The sequence below is a fragment of the Pleuronectes platessa genome, chromosome 14 (genome assembly GCF_947347685.1).
Source record: "Pleuronectes platessa chromosome 14, fPlePla1.1, whole genome shotgun sequence".
In the NCBI taxonomy this organism is placed as follows: domain Eukaryota; kingdom Metazoa; phylum Chordata; class Actinopteri; order Pleuronectiformes; family Pleuronectidae; genus Pleuronectes; species Pleuronectes platessa.
Genome location: NC_070639.1, coordinates 1,093,088 through 1,107,093, shown reverse-complemented (window position 1 = coordinate 1,107,093; position 14,006 = coordinate 1,093,088). Strand labels below are relative to the sequence as shown.

Sequence of the window (14,006 nt, the reverse complement as noted above, 5' to 3'; positions counted from 1 at the left end):
ATTGGGTCAACGGCCCACCGGGACGATGCCCGGTATGCCAGATGGCCAGTCCACCCCTGCATGCCACACAACACAGTATAAGCAATATTTAGAGCATCAAAGATTAAAGAAATAAAAGAAGTTACTGGCATTTCCCCAAATCATCTGTTTACAAAGCCCAAGATTGTTAAACACTTTTTTGGTGCACTTTGTGTGCCCCAGGAGCCTTTCCAGTGTGGCAGTAAGTTTTTTCCTGCTGCTGTATCACTTTGGTATCCTTCAGTAACCCCTCCCATGAAGATCATCTGGCCAGAGCCCTCTATGGGGAACTGATGCTGAGGAGCCAAGTCATCAGGTGTAAAGAAGAGATAGAGACATGGTGGTGTGCGACAGAGACGCAAGCGGAAGGGTTATCAGCGGATACCTCTTCACACAGTCACTGTTGCCAATGTTCAGTCCTTTTTTAACAATATCGATGAGCTTCAGGCAAGACTCACAGTCCGATCTGGAAAATGAGGGGTTTAGTAAACTGTTTCACCTTGACTGAGACCCGACAGTGACCGGTAAATCAAGGCTTGTTTCGATGTTTTAAAGGGCCCATATTGTGTAAAATAAATTTTCTGGGCTTTTACTATCCATAATTACTTGAAGGGGGTGAGTAGGGACCCTCAAAGTATGAAAACAATCACCTCGCTGACTTTTTCATTCAGTCCATTCTAAGAAATATGTTATTTAAACGTCTCGTTTTCGTTCTTCCTCCCCCGTACGAGTCATATGGGTTCGCACTCGTCTCTCAGCCCCACCCAGCCGGTATCAGTACAGCCTCCGAACATTCCAATACCTCCCCTCCACACCAAATGCGACACCAAGCAGACTTGTTGCTGAGCTAGCAGCTTGTCAGTTACCACAGGCTAACCACAACAAACAACACTGCAGAAACACTGCAGCCAGGAGGGATGCAGGGACAAGAATGTGTCCGTGCACATTCCTCTTAAGAACGTTACTGTTCGGAAGAAGAGATGACATGGAAAAACAGATTGCAGCAGTTTTTTCGACTTTAAACAACTGATATATCATCTTAGGGTTACCAATACCTCAAATTAAATCACAGAAAGGTGTAAAATATGGGGCCTTTAACAAAAAGTGGTGTATTACAGTGGTCATCAGGCAAACACTGTGTAAACGACATTTAATTCCTACTGGTATTTATTACACTGTAGTGAAAACAGTGCAGTGCTCCAAGAGATTGTTCTGTATGCACTACACTTAGTTATGGGTGACCTTAACCACTGCAAACCATGAGAGTTATTATTGTACAACAATGTAAGGAAGTAAATCCCTGTGCAAAGTTACACTCAGTTTGTCTGTCTAACCACACATTATTTATTTGGTGCCCTCCTACAAATCGGTCCTGAGGCAACTCAAGCCAGAACCAATATTAGTTCCAGTCTGGTCCAGCCAGTCCCTTCTTGACTGCCCATGCTGCACATATTGGGCTTTGATCAAATATGTCTGTGATTACCTGGATGAACTCACAGACAATGACAGCAAACATTTCATTTGTGAGGACTTGGTCATTCCCAAGAAATATATTTTTGTTTATTCAATAATAAACCTTGGGTCTCAAAATCTGTTATAACCCAACTAACCAAATAATATCAGTTTTAACCCAGGCGGAATGATTTGGAAAGACGTTTACAAAGAAACTACAGAAACAAGTCAAAAGGGATCTTAATCTTGCTGAGTGTAACTACAAGGACAAAGGGGAAAGCATGTTTAGTGACAATAACCCTGCAGAGAAGGGTCTGAATTCCATGATCAGGATGCAGCCTAATTTCCTTTAATGGCAAACAAACAATTTTTTTAAATAACTGTTTTAATGTCAGTGATTATAGTGAGGTTTTTAAAAAATATGGTTCCTGAGCACAATGCTGTTCATATAGCATCATGGTCTTGGGACTCTTACGGAGCATAAAGGAAAGAAAATGTACCGTCACTTTTGTTATTTGGGAATTGTACTGTACAGTTGGTGAACATTTTCTGTTTAATTTTTAATTGGTCACTGAAGCATTGCAGATGCCTTGTCTCTTGAAGCGTTCCAACAATTAAAGGTGCTCATTCACTTAATACAGGCCTGTCACACTAACATCTCTCGTCATGTAATCTTACAAGATTGTCAAGGATGACTCCTGAATACAGTCCAAGAAAATTTGGACCTGCTCCAGTTTGCATACAGGGGTGTGGACGATGCTACATGCACCCTTTTAAACATGGTTTGAGCAAATCTTGAGGCTACAAAGACAACTTTCTCTTTTTCCTCCGCTTTTAAGAGCATTCACCCCCTACATTTTAGTAGAAAGGTTACAGAATTCCGACAACATAAATACTGGTCTTATATGTTGGCTGATGGATTTTTTAAATGTAAGGTCACAGTTTGTAAAGGTCAATGGAGTTAATCTGATGCTCTCCTTTCCTCCGCTGGATTGACCCAGGGGTGTGTTCTCTTGCCTATTTTTTTTTTTTTTATACACCAATGACTGTCAAAGCCAACATGCATGGCGGCCCATAATTAGGTTGCCCAGGATTCCGTCACCTTGTCCCTCCTCAGCATTGACGACCCTGATCATGGCCCAGTGTGTATTTATATATCCGCATATGTGTTTCCAACACCAAAGAACTGACAATAGATTTTAGAAAGAATCATACCACATCTGTCCTGTGGTGCTTAATCACCAGGCGGTTGAGGTTGTGCAGCATCTTGGCACAATAATTGATAACAGACAGACAGTCCCACGTGGATGCTGAGTGCATAGAAGCCAACCAGATGCTGTGCGCAAAAAAGGCAACCAGCAACCAACCAATGTTGATTTTAGTTTTATGAAAATGTTTTTAATCTTGTTTTATGAGTAAGTGTTCACTTTTGCCTTTGACTGTTGGTTTGGGAGATCTTTATAAGATAAGGTATTTGAATAAGAACCAATTAGTCTTGTTCGATTCAAGCCATCCACTGTATTGACATTTTGTGTTGCTTCCATCTGGCCGTAGATTCTATCGACCTGAATGCAGTATGAACAGATTTATTTTAAAATTCAGAATTTTCCCCTGCTGTCATTGGTCTTTTAAATAAGTCTGTATAATTTTATATTGTATTTATTAACATTTTATTTATTGGTTGTCTGTTTTGTACAAGAAATCACCCCTTGGGGATAATAAAGATTTCTTGACTTGAATTGAATAAATGAAAATCTTGCAATGTTGAAGAAATGTACTGCAAAATTCCTCGATCCTACTTTTTCTGGATCCATGTAAAGAGTTATTTCTTTACCAATGTCCCATTCTTTCACCAAGTTTTGTGGTAATCTGTTCCGCATTTCAATCCTGCTAACAAACAACCAATCAAATATGCTACTACAACAACTTTGCAAGGTGAAAGCATTAGCATTGTCCTTAGAGGAAAACAATTATGAATAATAACGAGGTAAATGCCATATGAAAAAAAGATATATATGATGTTGTTTACAGGTGTCCTCCAAATTTGTTATGAATGGAATGATTTTACTATTAACCAATAAATAAACATTTACTCGTAATTTTTGGAGGATTTCTCTGACCTTTTTTATCAGTTAGTTTTTAGCAAAGATAAAGTCATTATAGTGGCGGATTTAGGCAAATGTTACGAATGACAGCCTTTATTCATTAATAAATCAATTGATAACTGTCACATCACTGTTTCAGTCACACTTATGGCATAGAAATTCCAAATTTAATAATATTTCCCAAAATACCACTTCTTTAATTTGATTGAACTGTCCATTTAAGACACAAACATTTCCCATTATTTCCTTTGCTTGCCGCCCGCTGCTGCTGCAGCAGAATTGCTGCCGTCTGATTCAGCGTCTCAGTGTTGTTGCTCATGTGATCGTTATCTACCTCCTGGCTCTCCGAATCACTGTGTCTCTAGCAGTTAAAGTGAGTCGGAGTCCTCAGGGGAAGAAGTCCACTTTATTCCCAAAATACAGCCCCAGTCCATCAAGGTTCACTCCAAGCCAAGTATGAATCAGAAGTCCAGTGTCTGTGCTGAAGCTCCTACCTTGCTGGGTGGCCCATTCACTGCATCCTGGAAGAACTGAACATTCAGTTCCATAAGGCCTTAACCCCAACGATATTTTCAATTCCCTCCTGATTACATTACATCCAAAAGTAAAGCACTTTGCTGCTCCACTATCCTCTACCACACCTGCAGACCATATGCCTGTATAAAATAGCTCAGCCCATCAGGTTGGCCCCCCGACCTGGACCGCAAATATATCCAGATCAGCTTCCACTGGTAGAGTTAGGCAGTGGTGTATAAAGTATTTGAAAACCATACTTGAGTAAAAGTACAGATATCTTACCTGAAAGTGACTTCGGTAATAGTAAAAGTCACCCGTAAGAAAATGACTTGAGTAAAAGTCTTAAATAGCTCATATTAAATGTACTTAAGTATCAAAAGTATCTGGTGTTGAAATGTACTTAAGTATCAAAAGTAAAAGTACAAGTACCAAACTTAAACATGCTAAGTGTTTTTTATGGTAGCCCTATACAGACACAAGCAACCCAAAATTATTCTCATCAGGATTTATTTCAACTAACTGAAAAATTATAACAAAAATATACATATAAGGTATATTTGTAAACATTCAAACCCTAGATGCTGAGGTTCAAATAGTATTGGACTAGTGCATCTGATCTTCTAGGGACAATAAAGAACCAACACAACAGAATAAACAAGGGCCTCTTAAGTCTTCCTAAGATCAATAATAGACCACAATATAACCACTAAAAAATTGTTAACTGTAAATATCACTAAACTTGGACCTTTCACTTTCTAATCAGCAGCATGAATGATACACAATGCCCCCTTATGATAGCTCAGCAAAAGGAAACAAGTTCTAGGCAAACAAAATAAGATAGTTTCTCTTTCGTTAACAAACTGCAGAGTGCTAGTACAGAGAAGAACAGGCCAAATTTCAGACCGAATAATAAAGACTGAACTGAAACGAGCTCCTGCATGAGCACCTGGATAATTCTAAAGGGAATAAATGGACGGGGAATGTGCTCGCATTGATCACTCCCCTGCCCTTTGTACACACATCGCTACTCCCCATTGGATGGTTTAGTGAGGTCCTCAGAATGGCCCCTCCAGAGTCGGTCATGGCCATGGCGGAATGCCAAGAAGACGATAAAACTGGACACTAGAGGAAGTACAACTCGTAACAAGGTTTCCTCCGGACGATTAGGGCCTTGCGCTGGACTACCCTCCCCCCCCCCCCCCCGGTAGTCCGGTTGATGGCTTATCTCCCGTCCCGCCCTCAGGTAATCCTCGCGAGGCACCGTCCGTTCTCGCGCAAACATGCACAGTCCAGATAATCCAATATCATGATGAGAGATTGACAATTATATTCAGATTTTAATTTGTAACGAGTAACGAGGTGCTCAATGTCAATGTAACGGAGTAAAAGTGAATCTTTTTTCTTTTAAATGTAGTGGAGTAAAAGTAGAAGTCCTGATGAATATAAATACTCAAGGAAAGTATAGATCCTCAAAAAAACGAATTAAGTACTGTAACAAAATACTTTTACTCTGTTACTTTACACCACTGGAGTTAGGCATGCTGTACCTGGCAGCAAGTAACCCTGCGCCTGAACCGGTCCAGCCTGTGCCTCAGCAGGTCCAGCCTGCGCCTCAGCCGGTCCAGCTTGCGCCTCAACCTGTCCAGCCTGCACATCAACTGGTATAGCCTGCACTTCAGCCTGCACAATTGGCAGCACCACCAACTATGCACTCAGCACAGCCTGCCTTCAGTCATTCTGGGTTGGAATTCGACTCACTGTCAACTCAGCCTCCTCTTGCATGGCTTGGAGCATTCAATTCTATGGCATACACTGGTCTGCTCCCTATTGCACAACCAACACCGCACCAGTGTGGGCCTTAAAACGGCAGCATACTACCCACAGTATACACCTACGTACCATCACCCTCAGTCCACAGAAAAGAGCTTCTCCTTCAACAATCCTGAAATGTTTAACATGATGGAGATGACTGTGGCTGCCTCTTACGGCATACCAAAGCCCAAACTCCCTCTACTCAGTTCTGGTGAAAGAGGCCAAGATATCTTGTTTATTCCAGACAGGACCAGCTTTATTGTAATAGCAATGCATTTTAGCACTTTTTGTCATGGCTTTTGTGGTCTTGGCTTCTATCTGTGTGTTATAATTTTGTACTGTTTTGGATGGATTCCTTCTCTTTTTATTGCTGTAAAACAAATCTACCTACGGGTACAAATAAAGTTACCTTAACCTTAGGCACTTAACAGAATATTATAAGTTCCAAATACTACTTGATCACCTTTAGTGGCCTAGTGCTTATCAGGTGGCAAAGAGATATGTTAAATCAAACACCGTACACTAGTGCAATGCATGCCACGCAATTGTATGTTTAGCCCTGGAAGTTGGTCCAAGGAGAGTTGAAAGCAATATTGGAATTACCTCCATTAAAACCAGGAGATGTGCCGGCCTTTCAAGAGCTCAAGAAAGAGGCAGTAACACATTGGTTGGTACGTTGGGCCACATGGATGGTCCTTGCCAGTTTGAGTTATGATGTGGCTCCCACATGGACATACTCCTCAGTAAGCTGCCAAGTAGCTACAGGGATAGCTTTGCTAAATACTGTGTGACAAAGGGCATTATCCAGAGTGGTAATGATCAGATTTCCATACTGACATAGGTCGCGGAATGACTGGAGAGGAAGGCTCAAGTTATCCAGGTCTCCCAACGGGCATCAGAGTCCAGTCAAATCGAGTCTATCCATACTGTGCTGATAGAAAAAATCCAATGCTCGTCCAATCACAGCCTCGTGAATGAAGACTTGTCACCCGCAAACAAGAAACTACTGGCTGCTGCGGGGACGTCATGTAAATAAAGAAGGTGTATTCTGTCGATAATTAATGCTGTATATAATGTTTGTGGTGGCTAAGTACAACTTTTTAAGATCAGTAGTGTAAGGTTTTGTAAAAGAACAGGGACCCAATAGCACAAATCGCAGACAGAGTTCAGTTTTCAAAAATAAGTGGTCTTTATTACCAGGCAGGGTTCGGTACAAAGAAATTGTCAAAATCAACAGGCAAAGGTATCCTAAACGTGAGGCAAAAACGAGGTCAAACAATCCAGGCAAATGTGGCCTAGACAAGACTTGGTGCGATCGCTGGTATGCTGCGTGCAATACAAGACGAACTGGCACTGGGCAAGGGGAAGACACAGACCTTATATACAGACATACATCATCTGAACTACTAACAGGTGAAACACATTAGGGAGGGGAAGCCAATCTGTGAGACACACACACAAACACACACAGCGGTAAGAGTGAAGCTACCTACAGGAAACAGAGAAAAGCTTTATTATCAAAATAAAACAGGAAGTGACATAGAACATGCCACACTGAAATGGTGTGTGAGTGTAACCATGACAAATGTGGGGCTGGAGGTTCTAAAGGAATTGTGAGGGAGGGGTGTATTTGTTTTTAAATGTCAACAGTTGTTCCCCAGAATCACCATGCCTGTAAATGCTTCAACGAAGCAATGTACAAATTGAATGAAACGGCATAAACAACTGACTTAAAAATAAGAAGTAGGAAAGACATAAGAATGATCTTATGTCTTATCGGAGACTACATAATTTAGTCTCCGGTAGAAAAAGTTAAGCTTTTCATATATAATCTATTAATTCTCACAGGAAGAAATGTTATCACCTAGGCAGTTGCTGTAAGGTATATTAGTCATATGTCACCTGCCAAACACCCTCTCCTTATATACTGCAATGTTATTAGAGCTACTGTAACAACCTGATGGAAACATACAGCTCAGAGTTCTCAGCTTCAACTGGTGAATCTATGAGAGTTTGAGCACCAATCCTGTATTAATTAGTGGGATTCTTACATTTTTATTATAGTTTAACCTTTTGCAGTGAATGTAAGACTTATTTTGCAAACGCTGAAAGAAAGACAGCTTCACAAGTCTGTACACCTCAACCTTAACCTTCTGCTGTGTTGAGATAGTGGCAAAGGTCATGCAGAGAAGGAATGAGTTTTTGGCTTTAGAGTCAAGGCATGTCTGACCAAGTCTTACATTGTTCCAGCCAGGGGCAACAGCTTTTACATGTCTGGCTTACCAGTGCACACAGAGGATGAAACACCATCCTTCTCCTCCCAACCTTAAACACCAGCAGATACCATACATTACACACACACACAAGTTGTGTCTACTACATTGCATTTACATTACAATTCCTGGAGACTTACTCTCAACTTAATCATAACTATTACCTGACCTGAACCTTACCCTAACTTTAAAACATGTCTACAACTTATCCTGCAATGATTTATGTGATGGGGACTTGCTTTTTCTTCCCATCAAGGGGGAAATTCACAGCATAAAAGAAATCACAGCTATTAAAGACATTTCAACATATAGACACAAACATACACATATACAGTATATTAAAGTTGTATATCCACACATACACAAAGGCATGTACACTTCCACCTCAAACACCCAGACAGGCAATGTAAATGTAATAAGACAATCAGCTCAATTTGTAATGGTCAACTGTCAAGATGTCGCTTTGGAAAATAATTCAATGTTCAGTCAGTAACACTTATGTCATTATTTACCCATTTATTGCACAAATGGAAATACAGGTCACTGCATGAAAGGAAGAGTTTGTGTCATTAAGTGTCGCAGGAGATTTAAGGAGAATTTTCGGTTAATGGCTGTTCAGAGGAATCGACAGTCAGCACAGAAAACTGTCAGGAATTTACGCAGGTTTACCAGTTTCTGGCTATTTTACAGGCCTGTGAATGTTGGGAGGTGACCCCCCTGGTCCTAAGCCTAGGGGAGGCTATCACATGCAAATGACAATGCTCTGAGCTTTACAAATGCAAATCATGATAGTTTCCCTCAGTGCAGATAAAACCTTTTTCTAAAAGGTACCAACTAAACTATCTGGTGTAAGTACACCAGGCTTAAAATAAATATAAAACCTGAACTTGTAAATCATTTCCCCTTTAGTAAATAAGTGTGCTATAATTAATAACATTGTATACCATGAGCAAAGGTCAATGCTATGAGTTTTTTTTTAAACAATGCACTTTATTTCAAAATGTTATTATACTCCAAAACAATGAGGCTCATTAAATCTGTTTTCCAGGACAGGACTGACAAACCACCTCTTCAATCTTAATTGCCCATGAACACTATCCTAAATCTCAACCACTGTGCAGAGTGGCATGATTACAGTTACTTTTTCACTTTTGTTGGTTAAATAAACAGTGGATTAACCACACATCTACCAGCAATCCGCTCAACAGGAAGAAATGATGCTGGGGATTATCTGTCTTTGCCCTGTAAACTCCACACTTCTACTGGTTTTCCATAAAAATATCTGTCCTACTCACACATGTCCATGGCAAACTAAGCTGTTGACTCTGAGGAAATTCCCTCATAATTCGAGTTCAATTGTCTTATTGTTGTTATTAATCTTTCTCAGTATTTCATTAAAACACTCAACACTTTTATCCAAAGCGACTAACAAGAAGTGAATTCAACTATGAGGGTACAAACAGAGAACAGCAAGAATCATTTAAGTACATTTACTTACCACCTGAAAGAATAAACGGGTCCTCAGTCACATACTCATCCCATATAAAAATACAATTTAAAAGCTGTTATAACCGCTGCTTTAGGATGAAAAGGACATTTTAGAAGTTTTACTCTGAAAACCTCACATCACTCGTTCGCGTCATCACATGATGGGCTCGTCCAATCACAACCTCGTGAATGCTGCGTCTGTCTCCAGCAGACCGGCTCGTCTTTAGCTTGGTCTGAACGAGTGACTCGGTTTTCCGGGTAAATAACTTGCTGAAGTCGACACGCCACTGTTTCCCTGGAGGAGGAGATGAGTGCGTTGGAAAGCAGAGCCGAGGGCCCAGTGTGGACGAGTCGAGGAAGAGAAGAGGGGCGCTCAGTCCTTAAGTTAAGGTAAGGTACAGAGAGAAGCCATTGCTTACTGCTAAGCTAACTTTCAGAACTGAAAAGCATGTTAACAACTGTGGTATAGCGAGAAAGCTAAAAAAAAGGATAGAGCATTGAGTGCTTGAGCAGATCTAGTGCATGTGTAACTAGGTATAAACTGCTTAAATTTAACAGTTTGTTCTCGTTAAGTTTTTTCATAAACATGACATTTTCTCCGGTTATATTTGGTAGGAAAGTCCCGTCTCTTCACACCTCTGATGCAAATGGCAGCGCCACGAACTGGAGCGAGGGTAAGATTAAAGAAGAGACGCGCTGTGCTGTTTAAAATACATTCTCCACGTTTACTTTATCTGATCCATTTTGTGGCATTCGACGTTCGAGGGACCAATAAGATGAAGTTTTAGTTGAACTAGTGACAAGTTGCCAGCAACGCCACCCCAGGAATTTCACCTGGAGAGTTAGATTAACCTTAAAGTTAAAGCACACAAGTTCATTACTAATGAAAGCTTGAGACTGGGTCCAGCATACAATTTCAATTCCTTTTAATTAATATATACAATCTTTAAACATGACTTCGCAATAAAATATGTTCACCCAACCACACTAAAGCGAACACACACACACACACACAAACAACACAAAATACAAAAAAGGGAGGGCAAATAACTAAATGGGGTTTAAATCAGGGTTAAATCACTTCAACCCGCAACTTAAACAAACTCAATAAATGCAAACAAAAGAAAACTAACAAAGAAATTAAATCAAAAGTAATGGAGATTTATCCAAACTGATAAATCCGAATAAATAGGTAAAGCAATTAAGCCAAACCAAAATAACTAAGAAAACGAATTAAACCAAAAACATGCAAAGCAAACCACAAAACACAAATAATATCATCAATAAGATCAGTTAGAAGTCGGTTAACTGAATAGATTAAGATGAGTCTGAGGATGAGGCAGCAGTCACCATACTCGGTGGCAGGTACAGCACAGTAGGAGATGCAGAGTAGGATGGATGTGTTGGCTATATAAGCCAGTGGGCAAAACAGCAGCCGGCCAACAGCAGCGTGAAGAGGGGGGGGAAACGTGCTGGCAGAAATCGCCCACACACATGTCAACCCTGCCATAGAAAAATACATTTGTTCTAGAAGCTGAACAACAACTGTGGTAACTTGAGTTAGCGTCATCTTATCCACATACCGTCAGGAGTTGAATGAACATCAAAGGGGAGGAAGGGGATCACTTGCGTCGAGCAGCACAATTACGTGCAACTCGATCGATCAGCTGATCGCTCCCCGCTGCAACCGGCAGAGGAGGAAAACACTTGCATGCCCTACAATTGGGGCCGATACGGGAGAAGGAAGACCCGGCCAATGAACTGCCTGAGGGATGGAAGCCAATGTTGAGGACTTGTGCAAAGTTTAGAAGGTACACAGACGCAAACAACTACTACATACCAAACAACGGCGAGCTGCACGACCCAGCTAAAAAGAAGGCGATCAGGTGAGGCGGCCAGGTGCGGTGATAACAGGAGGCGGGACAGTCTGGAGCTCCAAGGCAAGAGGGCTCCCAGTGCACAACCACTCACCTTTATAGACAGCGCAACCAACCGTGATAGGCCGGTACTGCAGCACTAATTAAAGGCCCATCCTGCTACAATTTCATCAGTGTGTTTACACAGCCTGATTCCCGCACACAACGAGGCGGTCACTGCGCGTTAAGCCTGAACCATGCTTCTGCGACTGCGTCTGCGTCTTTTCATGCCGCTGTGGCGCAAGACTCGTTGTCATTCATGCTTCCCCAACCGTCGCGCGTCTTACAAAGCAATTCCGCGCCAGAACACTAGGCGGAGTAATGCTTTTTGTCGAAGACGACCTGAGAGACGCCTTCTTTCTTCTTCATCGATTGTTTATATACATAGCTACTGCGGCTCCTTGTAGCCTTTTTCAGGCGGACAAATACGCCAGTCAGTGACGGGTTATACAAGTGGACATACTTTCGGATCTCTTCTGCCAAACGCTCTTCTATTTGGTCCATATTCATTCTTCTAAATCTCCCGTTGTTTCTGCCTGTATTATGGGGCATGAAACCGGAAATGCAGCTCCAGAAGGGATGTAGAGCAGACCAATCACAGCCTTGCGGGCTGAGTGAGCTTGCGGAGCTTTGCCGTAAATTTTAGAAAAGGGGGTCGACACCCGTCAGCACGTAAGGAGGGATACATAAGCACGTAAGAGACCCGGAAGGGCTCTTGCGCTTACGGGCCCGTAAAACGCAGAAGCATGTTTCAGGCTTTAGGCAGAGACTCGCTGCAGGTCGAAAGACGCCATTGTATGTAAGTAACTGTTTAGGAATTGTTTTGGTGTTTTTTGGCTGTGGATCTTCCAACGGTGATGCAGCAAGGCTATTTCCGATTATTAATAATAAGCTCATGTTACTCATGTTGTTTTCCAGCCGCCTGTACCATGACGTACTAAGACACACCATGAAGGAGCTTCCCGTACATCCAACCGGACCTTGCAGCAGCATTGAGGAGTTCAGGAGGCGTCAGAGAACAAAGAGGGTAATACTATATTCATTAGGTCTTTTTTCAGTTGCATGTGTAGGTGTTTGTTGTCATTGAACAGTGCTAATTGTACTGATTGTGATTACAGCTGATTGAAGCGGGACAGATGACATGGATCCATCCTTCCACAGCCAGGAGCTCACCGACCTGTGTGCCACACTTCAAATAAGACTAGAAGCTACACTGGATCTCACAGCTACACACCACAGACAAAGTCCCACAAAGAACGTATGACCCAGAGGCTGCAAAGAGAAATAAAGCTTTGACTCAACATATCCCTTGTTCATGTTTTTGACCTGTACAATATGTTCAACATATAACATCAAGCATCAAATGAATGAATGTTTAATCTTCATTAACTGCAGTGCTTTTGGTAAAGGCTTACTAATAAACAATAATGTATATTAATATATACATTATTCATATTTTGTGGGAGGGGTCTACCCACGTGGGTACTGCAATGACAGGGAACAAGGCCTCAGGTGGACGGCCCTGAGGCTGGTCAAGGACGAAGCACAGGGGCTCATCAGGTCGACGGCCCGGAGACCGACGCCTCCAGGCGTCAGCCAGGATCCCCCGGGGCAGAACAGGGACTGCAATAAGTGCTTCGAGGACCCTGACGCTGGAACAGGATTGGCGTCAGCCTGGACCCTCCGGCGCGGGACAGGGACCGGAGTACACGCTGCGAGGAGCCTTTATGCCGGAACTGGAGCGAAGTCAGCCAGGACCCTCTTGCACAGAACAGGGAACGGAGTAGGCGCCGCGAGGAGCCCCGATGCCTGAACTAGAGCTACGTCAGCCGGGAACCCCCGGCTTGGAACAGGGGCCGGAGTAGATGCTGCGAGGAGCCCAGACGCCGTAACTAGAGCTACGTCAGCCGGGACCCTCCGGCGTGGAACAGGGGCCGGAGTAGGCGCTGCGAGGATCCCGATGCTGGAACTGGAGTGACGTCTGCCGTAGCGCGGGACAGGGACTGGAGTAGGTTCTGCAAGGACCCCTGGCGCGGAACAGGAGGAGACTGAGACCCAGCCAGGACTGGGGGCTGGTGCCTGTGAGCTCGCTGCAGAGGAGAGAGGCTCCCGCTGTGGACGCCCCCTCTCCAACGTCTGCCTCTCAAAGCAGAACGTTTTTGTCCATACTGGGGCTCTTCAAATGTGGCTCTCTCTGAGGCGGCTCTCTCTGACAGTTTTTTTGTGTAACATTTACTTACTCTTGTTGAGGTTTAAGGGCAGAGGATGTCAAAGCTTGTCAAGCCTAATGAGACAAATTGTGATTTTTAATTATGTGCTACATGAATACAATTGTGACCACTGTGGAACAAGTCAGCAGAAACCAAATTTAACCAGAGGATCGACGGTGCTTTACTCCCCTCCCTCCTTGACATCTACAACGCCTG

At 42.6% G+C, this 14,006-nt stretch overlaps 1 long non-coding RNA gene across 1 annotated transcript; it reads left to right on the top strand.

Moving 5' to 3' along the window:
• The first annotated feature begins 9,839 nt into the window (after window positions 1–9,839).
• On the top strand, window positions 9,840–12,885 carry LOC128456010 (uncharacterized). The gene is made up of 4 exons (XR_008341780.1): window positions 9,840–10,054; window positions 10,280–10,338; window positions 12,499–12,607; window positions 12,699–12,885. It is a non-coding gene; the product is annotated as an uncharacterized LOC128456010 (long non-coding RNA).
• The last annotated feature ends 1,121 nt before the right edge of the window (window positions 12,886–14,006 follow it).